This window comes from Acomys russatus, chromosome 11, assembly GCF_903995435.1.
Source record: "Acomys russatus chromosome 11, mAcoRus1.1, whole genome shotgun sequence".
Lineage (NCBI taxonomy): Eukaryota > Metazoa > Chordata > Mammalia > Rodentia > Muridae > Acomys > Acomys russatus.
In genome coordinates, this window is record NC_067147.1 from 48475903 (window position 1) to 48498409 (window position 22507).

At 42.6% G+C, this 22507-nt stretch overlaps 1 pseudogene; it reads right to left on the reverse strand.

Annotated features, from left to right (window-relative positions):
- Positions 1-22507, reverse strand: part of LOC127195051 (WD40 repeat-containing protein SMU1-like) — a 52564-nt pseudogene that overhangs the window by 18272 nt on the left and 11785 nt on the right.

The window sequence follows — 22507 nt, forward strand, 5'->3', positions numbered from 1 at the left end:
GTGAGTTGTTTGAAGGTTTCCATGGGGGCTTTTTTGGCCAACAATTCAATTAGATGTAACCCATTCCTGGCATTGGTGGAAACAGTGGTCTAGTTGGGGCTTTGTATCCTATATCACCTGGTGATTCCATTTAGAGTTCTTTCATCTATACCATCTATCTCTGTCTCTGTCTCTATATACCATCTTCCCTACTCCTCTCTACTTAATTCTCCCATTCCAGTCCCCACATATCTCCATAACTATGTGTTCTATTTCCCCTATCCTAGACGCTCCTCTCTCTTGCCTAGTCCCTTACTTTATAGCTAACCTCTGTGGTTATATGCGTAGTAGCATGTCCACTGAAGGCTTAAAGAACAACCGAATTATAATTTTTGGGCAGTTCAGCAGTGATTATTTTATCTGTCTGGGCTTCTTTGTGACTGTCTGAGGCCAGTATCCCACCAGCTTGGGTTGCTGGTGAACAGGAGACATTTGGGATTGGGTGGGTTGCTGGGAGAGTGTGTGGAACATGCTGAACTTTTGCTGTTCTCTCAAGGTAGGGGCTCATAATAACAGGAGGCACAGCCCCGTCTGGGAATCTAAACCCTAAATATGTTAGTTTCTGTTGTCTTTTGCCCTGACCAAATGCTTGAGAGACACAGTTTAAAGGAAGGACACTTTTTGTTGGCCTGATGGTCCAGAGCCAAAGCTCCCTATGTTAGGGAATGCATGGTGGTCGGGCCTCTGTCCTTGGTGGTGGAAACTTGTGGTAGGGGACACCTTGCTACATCCTAGACATAGACCGGAAGTAGAGCTGAGCCAGGAACTGGGTCTTGTGTCTATCCTTCAGGTCCTGTCCTGGTGTGTACTTCCTCCCGCAGAGGGGTCGCTAGTCTGCACTCAACAGCAGCGCCATCTAGGAACCAAGTTCAAACACATGAACCCACAGAGGATCTTTTTCATTTGAGCCACAACTGTGAGTTTCTACTCCTCGGCAGGAGAGTGAATGTGCAGTGCATGTGATTTCTGTGAAAGGGGGTTTACGCAAGGGTTCTGCACATTGCAGGTCTCTCTTGGTTTTTTTTCACATATATGTTGTGTCCTCTATGAAAGGCACATATGGGATTTTTAGGTCTTAGCAAAGGTAATGACCATTGGATGCTTCCCACTTATGTGGTACAGGTGATCATGGCCGTCAAAGGAAATTTCTTATACAGTAAGGGCATGCTTTTCTAATCATTAGGATGAGATTTCAGATGAGATGCAACTCTCCTGGGAGCCAGAAGTGGTTAAATATTGATCACTTAGAAAAGATTTGAGTACTTATCAGGTGCAGTCACATGCTGGAAATCTTCAATTATGTCCTAAACCCACGCAGCCACTTTTATGGTTTTAGACATTTAAACAAAAATCATAATTAAAACTATCAGAGAATTTTTGTGTAATTGTGTGTGATGAACTCTAGAATACTGTATATTATTAATCTGTAACACACTTTTCTTTGTGTGTGTGTATGTGCATGCCAAAGTCCAGATTTCAAGGCTAAAAATAAACCCCTGGCTTGATACATATGGAATTTATAGATGTCAAGATTACTCATGAAAGAGCCAGGGAGTATGAAGAAGACTTTTATTAGGATGTAAGATTTATACAGAATCTGCCACCAGATGCCATCTTTCTATGTCCCAGCTACTCGACTGTTTCTTAATATTCCCTGTAGCAAATCCTTGTGAATCATTTGATTTAAGCGTTCCCTCTCCCCCTTCCCTCCTGGTCCTCCAGAGTTCTCCTATCCTTCCTTGCATGGCCCTCCTGAGGCTTGTCTTACGTGAGCCTTAAATATGAAGTGGAATTCCTATGAAGACAGATTTGATATTGCCAGATGTTGACTGTTTCCATTTGTATGACATATATAAAAAGTAAGAATTGTGGCTTCTGCTTGCAGCTGATGTGATGACCCGTTACATCAGGTGAGACTGCTGTGGATCTTTGCCTGGAAATACAGAATAACAGATTCACAGGCAAGGCAGATCTCCTTAGGGTGATTTACTTCAGTCGAAATTTCCCGATGCTTGCTACCAGCAGGAATCACAAAGAAAGCAAGCCATGAGGGCATGCTACATTGGAAAATCTGTGTACATACTTAGAATAAGGTACAATAAGTTTTACCAGCAGGTATGCCGGTCACTGTAGCTACAGAGAGGTGGAGACTGAACGAGTGCCTCAGGAAAAGCGTAGCCCCGATGATATGGAGCCCGTGCCTCTCAGACAGCAGGGAGTGAGTGCTACTCTTTAGCACGTGATCTGAGGCCCATTATTTATTTCAAATTTCAGTCTTCAAAGTATGGGTAGTAGTCTGATTGGCACTGCATTTACGTTGTTAAGATTAAATGAGAAAAGATAGAACGAATGTGTCAGTAATAAGATACAGCCATTGCTTGGCCTGTGTCAGTCCTGCTTCTGTGATTAGGGGTCCACTTTTGGCCAGTCCAGTGGGAATCAGCATGGCGTTAGACAGAAACTGACCGGGTCAGCAGGCCAGGCCTTTCTTGCTCCTTGGTGAGGTGCTCTGTGCCTGTCAGCTAATCAAGTGTCTTCTTGGGACCCATGTTAAATATTGTCCTAGTTGTTGTCTTTAGGAAGAATGAAACACACGAAAGTGAAAATTCTCTAATTCTTTTCCAATGTAATCCAGTACTATGCTGTAAAAGACAAGTAGGTACACAGATTAAAATATCAACAATAGCACACTTTGATATAAGCCACGTAACAATCAAAGCAGCTAGAATAGGGTTCCTTGCACTTAACACACATTTGGCTCTGCTGGGGAATTCTGGGGAATTGTTACCAAGTGGGTCCTGATTGAATCAGCCCTGGGTGCTTGGAGTCTGGTATTCTGTGTTTCTATCCAGCTCCCTGCTCCTGTGTGAATGAAGAAGGGATATGTGTCTTCCCAGTTTGACCTCTTTGCTTGGTGGTGAGGACCCCGGAGTCTCTTTTCTCTTTATATACACAAAGGGAATGAAATTGTCACCTTGTAAAGATACTTTCAACCACCTTGATTGCAGTGTTATTTGCCACAGCCAAGATGTAAAAGCAGCTATAAACCCGTCAGTGGGTATGTCTTTGTCACTGTTCTTTTGCTGTGAAGAAGCTCCATTACCAAGGCAACTCTTATGAAAGAAAGCATTTAATTGGGCTGACTCATAGTTTTAGAGGTGTAGTCTATTATCATCCTGGTGGGGAGCATGGTGGCATGCAGGCAGGCACTGGAGCAGTAGCTAAGAGCTATATCCTGATCTGTAGGCAGAAAGAGACAGGCTGGCTCTGACATGATCTTTTGAAACCTCAAAGCCCACCCTCCAATGACACATTTCCTCCAATGAAGCCACACCTCCTAATCCTTCTGATCCTTTCAAACAGTTCCACTCCTTGGTGACTAAGCATTCATATAATGTGAGCCTATGGAGTCTATTCATATTCAAAACTACAGCAGGGCCAGTGGACCAAAAAAAAAAAAATTGTGACTACATACAATGGATTCTATTCAGCCTTTGAGTAAAGGAGACTCTGCTGTTTGTGAAAATGTGCATGAACTTCAGAGGACATTATAGTAAATGAAAACACCAGACACGGAACAACAAATGCTGTGTGACCTGGTCATCAGGACAAAATGTGTGTCTTCAGAAACAGAGAGGGAACAGCAGCAGCCATGTAAGGAGCTGGAGGGAGAGCAACACGGACTGATGGAGCAGGAGTGAAAGAAATCCAAAGATGTGGATCAAAGGGCACAAGGTTACAGCTGGAGGGATCTAGAGATCTAATGCACAATGCAAGAGTTTAGCACACAGTTGGGATTGGGAAGATGGCTTTGTCAATAATGTGTTGATCATAAATGCATAAAGAACTGAGTCTTTGGTCAATTCCAAGTACCCCTAAAGAAGGCCAGGCACAGGGGTGCATGCTGGGAAGATGGAAAAACACGATGATCCCTGGGGTTTGCTGTCCAGCCAGCATAACCTACTTAGTGAGTAGGAAAAGAAAAATGGTGGGTAACACCTGAGGAACAATAGCCAAGATTGTTCTCTGGCTTCCCTATGCATTCACACACACACACACACACACACACACACACACACACACACACACACACACACACCCCTTTCTCCCTACTCATCTATCTCTCTGAAAGTAGCTCTGTTTATCTCTCTCTGTCTCTGAGAGTAGATCTTAGCTACCTGTAAAACACAAGCACAAACACAACACACACACATATGCATACACACCACACACACACACACACACACACACACACACCTTTCTCTCTACTCATCTATCTCTCTGAAAGTAGCTCTGTTTATCTCTCTCTCTCTCTCTCTCTCTCTCTCTGAGAGTAGATCTTAGCTACCTGTAAAACACAAGCACAAACACAACACACATACATATGCATACACAACACACACACACACACACACACACACACACACAGAGGCACCTATGTGAGACAGCACACTGCTAACTTGACTGAACTAGGAGTCTTTTCCCCATGTATGTGGACACTGAAACACTTTGCTGTACCTTCCAAATAACACAATTAAAAATGTCTACAGCATATGAATTTCAATGTGAACTCTCCCCTATTCACATCAATTTGGTCAAGACAGCCTAAAGTAAAATAAAGGGCAAATAAATTAAATAATCCAAAAGGGCAGGAGTATAGTTCAAATTCCTTACAGGTGTTCAAGAGCAAAACAGCAGCTTAACCTGAGACTTTCAAAACTGAAGCCCAGCAGAGTCTGATGGAAACATACCAGAACCCAGGGCTCAGGTGTCTCCTTTGTGGGTCTTGACCAATATATCTATGTGCCAGACAGAAATAGTCACTCTAAATGTACAGGACACTAGAGCTACACCGCACTAGATCTACTGGGACAATTGACATCTGACGCATCCCTCACTGAGAATAGTTCCAGCTGCCAGTTCAATCTCAGCAAATTGCTTGATCAGACTTTGTCATAAAATTCACTTTTTAGTTAAGAACCATAGATAATTTTGCCCTAGAAAGGATTTTGCATAGAACCTATTCTCTTTAAACTGTCAGCATGAGTCACGGAGAAGAAAAGGGCTCAGGGATCAAAGAAAATGAAACTGCTGATAACTCCCCCTGTCAAATTTCAAGGGAGCACGGTGGGGACACAGCCTGAGATGGATGGGAAGACTGTGACTTCACATGATGCCTGAGCAGGAGACAGGTGTCCATCTCTTTCAGGTCAGGGAGTTCTCTGGATGCCTCTGGGGTTTAGGCATATTTGATGATGGGCGTGGAGAATGCGTGTTGGCCTGTAGAAGTGAGAATTGCTTCCATTCATTTTCGGTCTTCAGTCTCCACTTTGAAGTCTCAGAGGGAGGAACGAATGTAAAAGCCAGAATAGAGAAAGATGCTTGTGTTTGCTGTCAGCCATGCCCTATGGATTGAGAACTGCCTTGATTCTTTTTTCTTTTCCCCTCAGACATAGGAAACTTTCAAGTGAAAACTTAAGCAAGAAAACACAAGTGGGAAATTTTGTTCTCTTTATTATTCTAACAGTCCTTAGCAATGCAATGTTTGTAGGGAAAACAGGAGAAAACTTTATCAGGAGAAAAGTCCTGAGGCAGGCTATAGGAAATAGCTATATAAATATACTTATAGAATACATGTAAAAATTTATATATATGTGCTTTATACATTATATCATATATTAATAGAAAAAGAAAGTATTCCTTAAATATAAGCGATTTGGTTTCATTTTGCATACAAAATTTTGTTGTAAAAAGCAATCTCTTTTTTCATTTTTATGTTGCTAAGAATTCTTTCATGACACAAATATTCAACTGGCAGTGGGATTGGATATTTTGATATTTACTTTCCTTAACTAATTTTTTTTTCTCTTTGGGAATTTGGTTACTTACTGCTGCTGGGACAGTGATCGAAGTTAGTTCTCTATGTTGGAGGTCTAACGTCATGTTTTGCAAAGGCCATTACTCAGCTTTAGTGTTAAAAACCCATAGATTACAGAGTTACATGTACCTAGCTAACACACTGGTTTTTACACTATAATATTTCAGAATTTAGCAGCCAATATCTTTTAAATGTAGCTTATTTTATATTATATGGGTGTTTTTTTCATCTATGTTTGTGTACCACATGCATGCCTGGTGCCTGTGGAGATCAGAGGAGGTGTCTGATCACGTGGAGCTGGAGTTACAGATGCTTGTGAACCTCCATGTGGCTGCTGGGAATCTAACTTGGGTTCTCTGGAAGAACAGCCCATGCTTTTAATCACAGAACCATCTCTCCAGCCTCAGTGGCTACTATTTTAATGGGAAAAGACTAGCTTTTCTTTTTCTGTTCCTTTCCTCCCTTCCCTCCCTCCATTCCCTCTTCCTAACTTGTTGGTATACTGTTGAATGCCCAGTTGTAAGTCAAAGGAGAATTTCCATTTATTTCAAGTTCACCACAGAATGCATCATTTTGGAAATATTCATGGTGTCTTAAGGATTTTCCTAACATCTCATCTGGCTCCAGAATCCTCTCCGGTTCTGTTGGAAGGTAGCATGGGATCACTAGTAAAAGAAAGTAGTCCTACCTTCCACACTCCAGTTTGGCAGATGATCTAGTTACCCTACATGGCTTCTCTACCAGATGCCATGCTACATGTCGTGGACGTCAAGATGGATCAGGCTTGGTTCTCTCCCACTAGCAAAAAGACTTTCTACTGGTACGTGTGTGTGTGTGTACATGTGTGTATGTGTGTGTATTTTAATTTGAGCATTTTAACATCATATCTAATGCTTAAATTAGTGGTTTCTCACATTTCTTCTTCATATAGATAAATTGGGCTTACACTGTGCAATTAATCAGTTTTTGAGGACAGTGTTACTCAACTCTTACCCTTGTCTTCCAGTTCAATCCTACCAGTTAAAAGGTCAAAAGAACCATACTTAGTGATTCTGTCCCTTTAAAAAATGCCATAACTCAATTAACAGCCTATGTGCTGAATAGAGAGAGCAGACAACTTTTTGGGGAAGTGGGGCTACATTTTACTTTGCACACACCTGAATTCATGTGAAAAGATTGCAATAAATCCAACTGAAGGTGAAAGAAGCCCAAGTCTGTAAATGTGAGTGGTGAGCTGCAGGGCCCTGAACTGTACCTCAAGGCACCATTGCAGTCTATTCCCATTGTCCTTCAAAATCCAAGCCACATGGGAATCCGTGGCTTCTCACCTTGGTGCCATTACTGGGAGTTGAGTGGCAGCTGCTGTTGGAGTTCAGCCCCAGTTCCTTCACTCAGCTGGTCATAGTAACCATCCCGGCAGAAGCCTGGGGCCAGTGATTCTTCAGTGGCCAAAAGTTCTTAGTTAAGAGCAGTCTTGTCGGGATGGTATCACTCACTTTCCTGTTGCTCTGATGAGGCACCATGGCCAGAAGTGGCTTCTAGAAGAAAGGTTTAACTGGGCTTACAGTTCCAGAAGGAGAGCCCAAAATGGCTGCAGAAGCATGGTAGACAGTGGTCAAAGTAGGAAGCTGAGAGCTCCTATCTCATCCATGTGCAGGGAGCCAAGGATGTAGACTGAAAGTGGGGCTAGTCTTTGAAAGCCTATCCCAGTGACATACTTCCTCCAGCAAGGCTGTACCACTTCCCTAAACATTGCCACTGATTGGGGACAAGGTATCCAAAGACCTGAGCCTGTTGGGGGACTTTTCTCACTCAATCCACCGCAGTGATCCTCTCAGGTATGGGAGCAGGGGCACTGAAATGCAGGGAGTGACATATTATGGGATCTCTGTGGCCCTTGTAGGGAAGAGCATATTATTGCATTCTACCTGTAGGAGCATGTCATGTCATATGAACACGAAGCGATGGAGACACAGAAGTCTTCCCCGTCTTCTGGATCTGTTGCTTGATCTTTCCCATCTGTGGCTGACCTCTCCGGCAGAGTGTTGCTGCCTAGGCTGCTGGGTCCCTTCTGGATCAGGATTGCACATGTGATCACATGCCATAGGGATGTCCCTTTGATACCTCAGAAGCAGATGAAGCCCCTTAGTAAGTTATGTCCCAAACTTTGTCCCCTTAGAACTTTAGAGTCTCAAGAGAAGAGGAGAGATCTCTGCTGGTAAATATTTGAGCGATCTGGTTCTACCTCTTTCCTTTGGCAATCCTCAGAAGGCTTATTTAAGTATCTTGTTTCTAAAATAGCACTGGCTTGGAAAGTACACCCTGGCATCTCAGCCTCTGCACACGGGGTTACATACTTAGTGAGTGCCTGGAGGCTCATGGCATGCGCTCAGGATGCTAATTGTCTAATGTTCTAGCTATCGGCTGATGGGTAGTAGGAGGCAGTTGGGATTAAAGGCAAGGGTTGGACGGCAGACTTACTATCATTTATGGTGCTTTTAAAGGTTAAAGTTACAGAGAGAAAAATCTTGTTTGAAGTGGGCTTTTCATTCCCTGGGGTAGGATGAGAAGTCCATGTAGATGTGCAAGCTAGCAGGAACTGGCTCATTTCTCAAGTGGCCACCTTGGTAGTCAAAGGCTTTCTTGAGTTCTTTGAAGATGGAAGGACCTGTCTTCTCAGACTTCAGTGCTTCTGTGAGTGACCTAGTTTTCTGTACAGAGGCCATTCAAGGGAAGCATTTCATTGGGAATTAGTTTGTCTGTTTCAGTAGAGGAAGGAGAAAGGAAAAAAAAAAAACCCACAGTGAGAGAGTTCGAATTTCTTGGGAGGAGAGTGGTTCTTGGAGTCCTGTGCACTGTTTTCTGTAGGTGTGCATCCCAAGATCTAGCTGGCTAAGAACAGAAGTGGTTATTTTTCTTTGTGGAAAACTCCCAAACCCCTCAAGAAACAATAGAAATTTGGCTTGTAATTACTCACTTAGTCTTGTTGGTACATTTCCTTGATACATTCGTTGATACATGTTCAGTATGCAAAGTAAGGTAATGTGAGTTCAGGCCCAGCTTTCTCCACTTAATGTTATCTGGGTAGCAGGTCTCTACTAATATAAACCCACCACAAAAGTGCTGGAAAGATGCTCAGTGGGTAAGAATGTTTTCTATGCAAGCATTAGGACCTGAGTTCAAATCCCTACCATTCACAGAAAAGGGTGTGCATCTGTAACCCCAGAGCTATCTGAGATAGAGACAGGAGAATGGCTGGTAGGGCTTGTTGGCTGCTAGCCTAGCTCCCAGTTCAGTGAGAAACCTTTTCTCAAGGTAATAAACGAGGAGAGTGATGGAGCAGGACACTCAGAGGATATCCTCTGGCGTCTGCTTGTATGTAGGCATGTGTGTCTACATATGTACACATGCACACTTGTACATACCTCTTCATAAACACTTTTAGAGGCTATGTCATATTCCATATTCTAGATCTACTATAATTTTGGAAACTGTCACTTGTGTTATTAAGTTAAAATACCCATATGAATTCTGGCACTAATTCATTCTTTGTTTCTGTCCCAAGGTCTAAGCAGTGCCCTGCTTAGGTTCCCAACCCACCTGGAACAGAGTCTGATGCCTGGCCAGTGGGTCAGTGCTTGCCACCTCCAGCCTCTGTTGTTCATACCCAGGAGGGTTTCTGGAGAGACTGTCATTTGAGGGTTATTGATCTTATGGACAATTTAGCCTGCAGCCAGGGCAGTCACAGTGAGAAAATTGCTGTCAAAATGGAGCATGTCCCCGGAGCACTGTCTTGTCTGTGAGTCCTCAGGGACTCACAGAGGGCACAGGGAGGGAGGTCACATTGCTGTCCTCTCAGTAGAAAACAAAAGGGGAGCAAATGGCCCTGGAGAAATTACCACTCTTAATTGCCGCAAAATGGACAAAGTCCTTTTTTTCTCGCAGGGTGATCAACAACTGAAAACCATCCATTTAGTTCATAAACGAAGCAAAGGAAGATGGACATTCCATTTCTCAGGCAATAAGCTCAGTGCTAGGATTGTTTTCAGAGGGTGGGGCATAGGAGGGGCAGCGGAAGAGGGGCCTTGTGCCTCTGCAGTGGTGAGCTCTCCTCTCTTACCAGCATTACCTGTCCCTCCTTCCAAATTGATCTCAGTCCTGAAAGACATAGTTTTGGAAGCCGAAAGAATACAAGTCAAAGTAAATGCTTACTGTTTCCAACATATTCCTATATGTTTGTTTTTTCTCTTCTTTCAGCGGAAAATTAAAGATTCTGACACCACATCTGGGCCTTTTGGTTAAGATCAAATGTAAAGATCTTTACAAAATTATCTGAACCATCTATAGTGGCAGGTTTATTTATTTTCTTCTTTTCTCTTCTTCCCTCCCTCCCTTCTTCTCTCCCCCCCTTCCCTTTCTTTCTTTCCCAAGACAGGGTTTTTCTGTGTAGCCATGGCTCTCTTGGAACTTGCTCTGTAGACCAGGCTCACCTTGAACTCACAGAGATTCCTCCCTCATCTCTTCTCTTGAGTGCTGTAACTAAAGGCATGTGCCACCAACACCAGGGAGATTTGGTCCCTCACTGATGTTTTGAATATTGAATTATTTCCCCATTGGTCTCAGGATGATAAGGTCATATTTAAAAGTTCTATGTTATTCTGTAATAAAATTCACATTTACCTTAGAGAGCACCATAACTGTTTACTTTCTGGCCTGCAAAGATGGCTCAGTGGCTAAGAGCAGTTTCTGCTCCTGGAGAGGACCTGAATTCATTTCACAGAACTTGGAATTGGTGGCTCAAAATCCCTTATAATTCCATCTCTGGGAGACCCAACATTCACATGAACACACTCACCCCCAGGACACACACTGAGACACAGACCCCCAACCCCAACCTGCACATTAAAAGAGAGACCAGCTTTCTTCATGTCTTTAAAAACCAGATATAGAAACACAGTTTATGCATTAAATAACACCATAATAGACTAATATGATATAGTTTTAAACTTTTGCTGCCATTATTTATTGGTTTATGTGTATGGGTGTTTTGCCTGCTTGTATGTATGTGTACCACATGCACGCAGTGCCTGCAGAGGTCAGAAGAGGAATCAGATCTAGAAGTAGAACCAGAGTTACAGAAGGCTGTGAGCCATCATGCGGGTGCTGGGAATCGAACCCAGGTCCCCTGGGAAAGCAGCCAGTGCTCCTAATCACTTAGACGTCTCTCCTTTAAATGTCTTAAAAGGACTTCTGTTGACAATGCTGACCGAAGCACCTAGCACCACAACAAATATCTCACATCACCCCGACTTTGAGCACTGCACCATCGCTGCCACAGGAGAGCCCTTTGTCTTTTACAGATAGACAAAATAGAGGCACAGAGAAGTCAAGTAGCTTCCCTAAGATCACACAGTTAGTAAATTTGAAAAACCCTAAAGCCATTCACTTTCTTTGCTATGGATTCTGTCTTCAAGTCAGGTGATCATACACCCCTCTCTTCTGTTATCTCAAGGTCTGTTTGCCCAGGAGGAGGTTAATAGTGCCAGTGTCAGTGGGTCCCAAGAGTGACTTTTCTTTTGAGCTAAGCCGTCACTGGGGGAAGGGTGTCATGGTGCGTGGCTCATTGAAGGCATTTCCCTTAGATCAAGGTAATTGCATAAAGCACCAGAAAAGTATTTCAATTGCATTGTTCTTCCTGGTACTCACTGCTGTGGAACAAATTTGAATATAATGCTGATTATAGTGTTGTTGTTATTATTATTATTATTATTATTATTATTATTATTATTATTATTATTATTATTTTAGGGTAAAATATCTGTTGCTGCTCAAGGCTCATGCACAAGACACAGTAGAGAAAACCATAAGGGATAATTGGTTTGATAGAGAACGCATCCTGGTTTGTTACATTAATGCACATTTCAGTATGTGTTTTCAATTTGGAGTTATTTTTTGGGTTTTGATTTTTATCCCTAGGTATTTGTGATACATTTTCCTGAAAATTGGTGCTAAATTAGGAAGAAATAACAAGTCAATTATAGAGGCAGTGTTTAGAGAGATTTCAATCCAGTAACACGGCTATTCTGGCTGAAATACAGACATAACCTTATTACATACCTTTAATCCCAAACAAGGAAGGTAAAGTTACTTTGTAAAAGTAACACAGCCATGTTTGACAGTGACATTTAGTTGAGAGGCAGACAGAGTGATGAATCAGAGAAAGATTTGGCAGAGTAAGTCAGAATAGGATGTGCCCAACTCTCACTGGAGGAGAGGGAAGAGGACTTAGGAGAGCAGCACAGAGGGAGACAGGGTGCAGGCAGTTTTAGTGGGAGAGTTTTACAGCAACAGGTTGGAGAGAGAGAGAGAGAGAGAGAGAGAGAGAGAGAGAGAGAGAGAGAGAGAGAGAGAATACTAGACACAGATGAAGACAGAACAAGGCAGAGAATGAGAAAGAAACAGAAGATTAGAATATATTGCTAAAGTTAGTCTGAGGCCAAGCAGAGCAATTCAGTCAGAAACTGAGAGAAGTCTGTTTGAATCAGTCAGCTTGAAGAGGACTTTGAGCCAGAATAGCGGAGTTGAACCAGCCAGTCAAGAGTTCAGAAAGAACTAGAAAGGATGAACTAATTCAGCAGTAAGTCTTGGAGGCTGAAAACATTCTAGGCCTAGGTTAGATTGTATGAAGGCTAGAAGCTTCCAGGACTAGGCCTAGCTTAGTGGAAGTAGGCAGTAAAGGAAGACAATAAAATCAGGCGAATATAAGTTAGTTTAACAGCAGCTCTCAATGAAGTTCTATAAACATCACTGGCTGTCATCGACAAAGCAGGAGATCACTAGAGAAAATCAGAGCCATCAGCTCTGTCCTGGGAAACCACGGAAGCTTGATGCTGTACAGGAGTGAATGGTGGACCAGGGGCTGCTCCTGCTGTGCCACAGTGTGACCTTCCACAGACCCTTTCCCACTCTCTCAACACTTAGGTGACAGGTAGTTTTTAAGTGGGATTGACTATTCCACAGAGCATCATCATCATCATCATCATCATCATCATCATCATCATCATCATCATCATCATTTGTACTGTCTTTGGAAGTCTGTGCAGAGGCATTTCTCTGTGAACAAGGATGTTTGGTATTCTGCATATTTAGGTTTCCCTTTGACAATGAAAAGGAAAATGGCGTCGTTTGAATGTAAATAGTACTATCCTTTTAAAAAAATCCAAACTTGTTTGTGGATTGAATCTGTTCTCTCCATACTGCACGTGTGATCTCTGTGCTTTCTTACCTGTGCGTACAGGCAAGGTGGGAAAGCTGGAGCTGTCAGAGGACGCAGGCATTATAACCAAACAGTAGGGACTTAGCCCTTGAGGACTTCTAATTTCTAATAAGCCACATGCATAAGCCCGTTGAGGTGGGTCAGTGGCCAGGCCCAGCCCCTGAGGACCTCTAACCACCAGGCTCTGCCCATAGGACATTCCCCTCTTGATGAAGGCGGCAAAGCTCCATCCTACAGAGTAATAAGCTCAAGATCAGGCCTTAAAATCCCATCTACCCCAGGCAACCCTGGAAAGCTCTGCTTTCCCCTCCCCCAACAAACCCTACATCAAGCCTATTTCCTGCTCAGTTCTTGGCTGCTGCTCTCCTGAGCAGAGGCAGCCCTCCTCCTGTGTTTTTCCTAATACATCTCTTGTGTGAGGTTTGTTGTGTGGTGTGACTTTGTGGTCTTCCTTCCCTCAGAGCTGTAACACAGCATGCATAGCAGCTCATTTTACAGGGACCTCAAGACCTTTCTCAATTAACGGCGGCATCTCTTTTCATAATTGAGTGTACCCTGTATGTGCATCCAGAACACAGCCCCCTGGACCTTACAGTTAAGGGCAGGTGGACCGGCATAGCTTTGCTTCTCTCCTAGTTTGAAAGCCTTCCTACCAACTCTGTTTCTGGATAACAGAAGCCAGAGTGCCCAGGAGACACACCCCTGGGAGGAGATTACCCTGCTCCAAGGGTTGATGGAAGCTGTTGTACAAAGACCCCAGCTCTCCCAACCCTTACACAGTCCTGTTCCTGTGCTTTGTGACTATCACTCTGATATCAACTGATCATTTCTAACTTCTGTGTCTCTTCCCTACTCACCAACTGGTGTTTTTGTTTTTTTTTTGAGTATTAACTCAAGCACATAAATGATTTGCAAGCCTCAGGTTTCTTTCCTCCAGGGTAGGCATCCTGGCTCACTGAGGAGCCAGCAAAGGAACACACACACACACACACACACACACACACACACACACACACACACACACACTTCATTTCCGTACTCTCATCTTGTGTGTGAGTGACGACACAGCATCTCGAGATCCCCAGGAGACTGCAAGGAACCTCAGTTCTCAACACATTTCTTAGTGTCCATTCTGGGTTGTAAATCATACTGGCTGAGCAATAGGTTTAGAACCTGTTTCTTGCCCTGTGAAGAGCGGAGAAAATGGGACAAGTGAACACAAAACAGAAAGTCAACAGATGAACAGCCTTGGCACTGAGGAGGTTTTGATAATGATTTAAAAAAAAAAAAAACGGGAAAATTGTTTGTTAGTATCTAGTATCACAGCCTTTTGAGTATGATTAGCTGAAATACAAAATTTCTTATTATCCCTTATTCCAGTGTTTTGATGTTTAGGAGTCACAGCAGCACTAGCATGACTTACAGGAACAGGAAGCCTTTCTAATCACATTCTGAGCACTCCCATAAGGGACAGTAAGAGAGACATAGATTAGAACTGTTGGAGTCACACTCAGCTTGACACCCTGAGTGCCCTCAGGTGAGGATCTGACCTAGGACCACTCCCACAGCTGCTTAGGGGGCTTTCACTTGATCCCTTATGACAGATGATGTGTCCTAGTGCCCCTTTTCCTTTAGCACATTTCACTTATGTTTCCTGTGATGGAAGAGGGAATGGGAAGACCTTGAGAGCTAGAGGATGTGGCAGGGTCTTTTGGACACAGCAGGGCTACTGAACTCAGGAGCCTGGAGCAGCTGTGGCTGCCTGGGATGAGCCCTGCCCATGATCAAGCTAGCCAATATTGCAGCATGCAGTGGGCGGGGCTCATGGTTCCACTCCCAGGTGAGGAGCTATTGGAAGTAGATGGCTGCTCGGGAAGGGAGAGTCGTTTTTTGTTTTTTGTTTTTTGTTTTTTTCTCATTAGTGCACCTTTCTGTAAGTTAAGTATGTTCTAGTTAATGGCACACACCCATGTATTAGATTTAGTAAATTATTTTTAAAAATGAGGACATAAGGTTGGTCGGGAGATGTGGGGGGAAGGGGTCTTGGAGGAGGAGGAGGTGGGGGAGTGAAGGGTGGATGTGGTCAGAGTACATTGGATACAGTATAAAATTTCTCAAAGAATAAACAAGGAAAAACAAACAAACAAAGGCAAGCATCTTTTTTTTTTTTTTTTCCCTTATTTTTTTTTTTTTTATTAATTTATTCTTGTTACATCTCAATGTTTATCCCATCCCTTGTATCCTCCCATTCCTCCCCCCCCCCCATTTTCCCATTATTCCCCTCCCCTATGACTGTTCCTGAGGGGGATTACGTCCCCCTATATATTCTCATAGGGTATCAAGTCTCTTCTTGGCTACTTGCTGTCCTTTCTCTGAGTGCCACCAGGTCTCCCCCTCCAGGGGACATGGTCAAATGTGAGGCACCAGAGTACGTGAGAAAGTCGTATCACACTCTCCACTCAACTGTGGAGAATATCTGACCATTGGCTAGATCTGGGAAGGGGTTTAAAGTTACCTCCTGTATTGTCTTTGGCTGGTGCCTTAGTTTGAGCGGGACCCCTGGGCCCAAATCTGCCTATCATATTGTTCTACTTGTAGATTTCTAGGACCCTCTGGATCCTTTTATTTTGCTGTTCTCCCATGCGTCTCTCATTTAGAGTCCCAATAGGATGCCTTCCCCTCTGTCCCAGTTTCCCTGGTACGTAAGGCTTTCGGGGGACATGCCCCTGGGCTAGTATTGCAGATATAAGTGAGTATATACCATCTTGATTCTTCTCTTCTGGGTTTAACTCACTCATTATGATATTTCTAGCTCAATCCATTTATCCACAAATTTCGGGAATCTTGTTTTTAATAGCTGAGTAGTATTCCATAGTGTATATGTACCACAGTTCTTTATCCACTCTTCTACTGAGGGACACTTAGGCTGTTTCATGTTCTGGCTATATGAATAAGGTGCTATGAACATGGTTGAGCAAATTTTCTTGTTGTGTGCTGGAGCATCTTCTGGGTATATCCAAGGAGTGGAATAGCTGGGTCTTGAGGAAGCCCTATTCCATTTTTCTGAGATAGCACCAGATAGATTTCCAAAGTGGCTGTACTAGTTTGCATTCCCACCAGCAATGAAGGGAGTGTTCCTCTCTCCCCACATCCTGCCCAGCATGTGGTGTCGCTTGAATTTTTGATCTTAGCCATTCTGCTGGGTGGAAGATGGAATCTCAGAGTTGTTTTGATTTGCATTTCCCTGATGACTAAGGAGGTTGAGCATTTCTTTAAGTGTTCTCAGCCATTTGATACTCCTCTGTTGAGAATTCTCTGTTTAGTTCACAAGCCCCATTTCTCAATGGGGTTATTCGGTTTGGTGGTGTTTAATTTCTTGAGTTCTTTATATATTTTGGATTATTAGACTTTGTCAGATGTAGGGTGGTGAAGATTTTTTCCCAGTCTGTAGGCTGTCGCTTTGTTCTCTGACAGTGTTCTCCTGCCTTACAGAGCTTCTCAGCCTCATGAGGTCCCATTTATTAATGGTTGACATAAGGCCTGGGGCCGTTGGTGTTCTGTTCAGGAAAGTTGTCTCCTGTGCAAATATGTTCAAGGCTCTTTCCCACTTTTTCTTCTAAGTGAGTTAGTGTCTCTGGTTTTATGTTGAGGTCTTTAATCCACTTGTATTTGAGTTTTGTGCAAGGTGACAAATATGGGTCCAGTTTCATTTTTTTACACATAGACCTCCAGTTAGACCAGCACCATTTGTTGAAGATGCTATCCTTTTTCATTGAATGGATTTGGCTTCTTTGTCAAAAATCACAGTGACCATATGTGTGTGGATTCATATCTGGGTCTTCGATTTCGATTCCACTGATCAACCCGCCTGTTGCTGTGCCAGTACCATGCTGTTTTAAGTACTATTGCTTTATAGTACAGTTTGAGATCAGGTATGGAGATTCCTCCGGAGCATCTTTTAGTGTACAAGATGTTTTAGCTATTCTGGTTTTTTGTTTTCCATATGAAGTCAGAATTGGAACTTTCAATGTCTTAAAAAATTGGTGTAGTTATTTTGATAGGGATTGCATTGAATCTGTAGATTGCTTTTGGTAGGATGGCCATTTTTACTATGTTAATTCTCCCGATCCATGAGCAAGGAAGATCACGCCATCTTCTCAGGTCATCTTCAATCTCTTTCTTCAGAGTTTTTGAAATTTTTTTCATACAAGTCCTTCACTTGCTTAGTTAGGGTAACTCCTAGATATTTTATATTGCTTGTGGCTAATGTGAAGGGTGTGGTTTTCCTAATTTCTTCCTCTGTAAGCTTGTCATTTGTGTATAGGAAGGCTACAGACTTTTTTGAGTTAATTTTGTATCCAGCCAATTTGCTGAAGGTGTTTATCAGCTTTAGGAGTTCTCTGGTGGAGTTTTGAGGGTCACTTATGTACACTATCATATCATCTGCAAAGAGGGATAATTTGACTTCCTCCTTTCCCATTTGGATCCCTTGATCTCCTTTTGTTGTCTTATTGCTCTGGCTAGAACTTCGAGTACTATATTGAAGAGATATGGAGAGAGTGGGCAGCCTTGCCTTGTTCCTGATTTGAGAGGAATTTCCTTGAGTATCTCACCATTTACTTTGATTTTGGCTATTGGCTTGCTGTATATAGCCTTTATTATGTTGAGGAAAGTGCCTTGTATCCCCGATCTCTCTAAAACTTTAAACATGAATGGGTGTTGAATTTTATCAAATGCTTTCTCTGCATCCAAGGAGATAATCATGTGGTTTTTTATTTTCAGTTTGTTTATATGATGGATTACATTGATGGATTTCCGTATATTAAACCATCCCTGCATGCCTGGAATGAAGCCTACTTGGTCATGATGAATGATATCTTTGATGTGCTCCTGTATTCGTTTTGCAAGTATTTTATTTCGTATTTTTGCATCTATGTTCATAAGAGAAATTGGTCTGAAATTCTCTTTCTTTGTTGAGTCTTTGTGAGGTTTAGGTATCAATGAGACTATGGCCTCATAGAATGAATTTGGTAATTTTCCATCCATTTCTATCTTTTGGAGTAGCTTGAAGAGTATCGGTATTAGCTCGAAAGGCAAGCATCTTGACAACAATGCTCCTTTTGATTTTTGAGGACACTCAAAAAGAAAACAAAGGCAATGGTTTTCAATACTGCTTCAGAAAGCAAAGGATTTTCTCAACATTTAAATGAAAATTTAACCACATTGTTTAAAACAGTTCAGTCCTAACCAATATTTTTAGTACTTTATTAGCCTGGAAATTGAACTAAGAAATCTGATAAATTGATATTTTTGTTGAACTAATTCATCATTTAGTTCCTGTAGGCCAATTTAAAAAAAAAAAACTTAAATAACTCAGATTAGTCAGGACATTAAAAGTCACCAGCCATCTTTTCTGAAGTGTTTCATCCTCTTGCCTGGAAGGCAAACATCACCAAAGCTACAGGAAGTAAAATGGAAAAGAAACTAAGTTTTTCCATGAAGGGTAAGAGCATGAAGGAAAATTTCTATTCTGGGGCTGTGGTGAGTCTTTGAAGGATTTTAGTGTGAGAGCAACTTGTTCTGAATTGTAGGAAATTAATTTGACACTGTTGTCTGGAATGCATTGGATGAGAGAAACAGCTGCTCGACATTTATTGTGTGGTCCAGGTGAGCATCATCAGGGAGTATATGAACAGTAATGGTGGGAGTGAGAAAGGAAAGCAGTCAGTGTGACAAGAAACATATCTTGCCTGATGGAGTGAGTGGTGCTAGCTGGCTACCTAGATGTCTTTATCATTTTCTTCCCTTTCTTTCTTCCTTCCTTCCTTCCTTCCTTCCTTCCTTCCTTCCTTTCTTTCTCTTTCTCTTTCATATTTTTTTTTTTTTTTTTTTTTTTTGAGATAAGGTCTCTGTAGAACCCAGAGCTTGCCAAGTTGGTTAGGCTGGCTTGGCCAGTATAGGGTTTAGAATATGAATGCTCCCCATAGGCTACTATATTTGAATGCTTAGTTACCAGGTAATGACACCATTTGAAAGGATTAGAAAGATTAAGAGGTGTGGCCTTGTTGGAGGAAGTGTGTCATTGGAGGTAGGCTTTGAGGTTTTAATAGTCCAGTCTAGGTTCAGTAGGTCTCTCTCTGCCGATGGATCATGATGGAGCTCTCATCTACTGCCCTGACACTTGCCTGCATGCCACCAAGATCCCGGCTGTGATGACAATCGACTAAACCTCTAAAACTTTAAGCAATTAAATGCTTTCCTTTGTAAGAGTTGCTGCTGTCATGGTGTCTCATGACAGTAATACGATGACTAAGGCAACCAGTAAATCCTAAGGATCTTTATGTCTCTGCTCGCCCAGAACTGGAATTACAGGAGCATGCCATAGCACCAGGCTTTTATGTGGGTACTGGCGATCTGAATTCATTCCTTGAGGTCGGAAGGCAGGTCATTTCCTAATTGAGTCATCTTCCTGGCCCCAAAAGATGAAATACTTTAACCACACAGAGAAGTACAGAAAGTACATAGACTTAATTTGTTTAAGTTTTCTTTAAAGGAATCTTGTTTCTTTTACAAATGGTTGGAGAATTGTTTCATGACTCTCATTTTATTGACAAGACACAGATTAAGCAACGTGCTCAAACATTTAAAGACAGTCCCAGAGTGGATGTTTGTCCAGCCCTTATAGCACACCAGACAGTTTCAGATAAAAACAAAAGTCTAGAAATGGACAAATTATTTCAAATTTCAAAACTGGAAAAAATTTGTAACTGTAGAAACCAAAACTATAAACATGATGTAGATCTAGACACTCAAATTGATTATTAAATAGTTTCTGAATACTTATAAAAGAAGTCAATATAAGTTGACATCGCCTTGCAAGTCTAAATTTTTCAGAGCTCTGGTTCTCCAGAACCTGCCTGGTGTCACTTTATGCTTAGGATTGCCACACAGAATGCATGGCTGCTTTCTCAGCTCTACCCTTAAATCTCATTGTTCTCCTGGATGGATGCAGAGACCAATCTGCTGGATGGGCACCGACACCAGTCTGCTGGACAGGCACCGACACCAGTCTGCTGGACGGGCACTGACACAGGTCCACTGGATGGGCACCAACACCAGTCTGCTGGACAGGCACCGAGGAGCTGTTCAGTTTACTCTTGCAGAAATGAATGTCATATAGAAGTCCACATTCTTGTTAATCTTCCTGCTAACCTGGCACAGGACCCTGGGATAGCTCACGGATTGGCCAATACTCATCTGTAATGTGGGTGAAGTCAGGAGTCGAAGGTGCATGTGTGTTTGCATCTGAAGGTAACAGAAGATACTTTTGTCAGTGAGATGAACTAATCAGGACAGTGTCTCAGTGCTTAAATGTGGCTGCCCTCAAGCCTGACAACCTGGGTTCAATCCCCAGGGATCCACATGGTCGAAGGAGAGAACTGACTCCTGGAAAGTTGTCCTCTGACCTCCACTGGATGCTGTGAAGTGCATACCTTCCCCCACCAAAAATAAGTAAATAAACACAATAGAAAATGTAAACAAAAAGAACAAATCATGAATTATAAGAAAACACACATGCATGCAAATGTGCATACTAGACACAAACGTAATTTAGATACTAAATGGGAAAGACGTTGATTGATCACAAGTTCTATGACAAAGTCTGTTTAAAGACAGTGTGGTTTCTGCTGTTGGCAGTGTAATTCCTCAATCAAGTGACAATCAGCTCCCATCTGTCTTGATAGGCCTCATCCTGGCCACAAGCTTTATTTGAAATTTCAGCAAGCTGAAGTTTGCCAGACGAAAGAGCCAGCATTCAGAAGGAGATGGAAAACCAGACGGGTTGACAATGGCTAAAGGATCTGGAGCAATGTGGGCAGAATAAGTAAGGGGAGACCAACGAGGGAGGAGGTTGGAGTTCCAGAGTAAGTCTGTGCAGAGGACACAGCCTGATAGCTGCAAATGCAAGCCGCGTGTGAACCCGCGTGTGACTTAAGTGTTCTAGCAGCCACACCAAACAAAGTTTTGAAAAAGGCCAAATAATGCAACCTGTTCAGTTTAATATGTGTAAAACATTTCGTTTTGTAAACACCGAAACATGAGTGAGGCACTTTGCAACCTCCGTGGTTGTAAAACCACTCTAGTTCTTGTGTTTATAGACCCTGGTGCCACAATCCTGACAGCTACATTCTACGTTCTCAGCAGCTGGTTTCTGCTCTACTGGAAAGTGACATTGGCTGTTGTCACACAGAAAGAAAATTTGTCTTTCTCTGAAGATCTGTCATAGAAGACATGACATTGAAGGATTGAAGTGGAGGGGTTTCAAAACAGATCTGAGTTTAATTTTCCACGTGTTTACTCAGGGTGAGAAGCAAATGGCTCAGAACGCGACTCTCAGTTTTATTGGGCTGGGTTTACTGAAGTGAAGACTGAATGATCCTTGCTTAAGGAAGTGGCGATTCCTGTGGTGGGCAGAGTATTAGGAAAGATGAACTTAAAATATGAGCTTCCTAGATTATGAAACGAACATAGACAAAACAGTAGCTCATTCACTGGGGAGGGAGCTTGTTAGAGTAATAACCAGTTCAAAAGAGAACTCAAAAGGCCACATTGTTCATCACCCCATTAGGAATGTTGAAATCAATTCACCAATGGATGTAGGGTTGGCCAATGCCCAAGAAGTGAAAATGGCAACGTGGTGGCACAGCAAAAGCTGCTTATTCTTAGGTTTCTGTTGGTTTCCTTCCACAGAGATGTAAAGCAGCCAAGCTTACAAAGGAAGGTGAGAACCTAGACCAAACAGTTACTCATAGCAATCATTAGCTCCCACAATTTTTTTGTATAAGCAGTGTGGGGTGATAGTGGGCTGTGTGGGGTGATGTCAGGGTGCAACATGACCTACCTATGCCTGCACTGTGGTGGCTCAGCAGGGATTTAGCAGGGGTGCCTGGAGAAGCCATAGCCTCATGCAGATGAAGAGTCCCTGTGACTCTGAGCTCTCCCAGGTCACAAGGTGAAGCAGGTGGAGAGAGACTAGCAACGCAGTCTTTCTAAAGCACAGGCCAGCATAGAGAACCAGTTAGGGGAGTCTGAGTAAAAACCGGCCATTCTAGTTGCTGTTTGGATATGGTGAGGATACATTTTGACTCCTCTTTAACCAGTTACAGTAGAGCAGATGTAGAAACACATAGGATCTCACTAACAATACTCATGTAGAAATCATTGCTGTGGTAGCCTTATTAGGTAGGGTGTCAGGAAATTCATTTGTAAACATGTTTACCCCAAGGAATGTTTTTCCCATTCCTTCCTTCCTT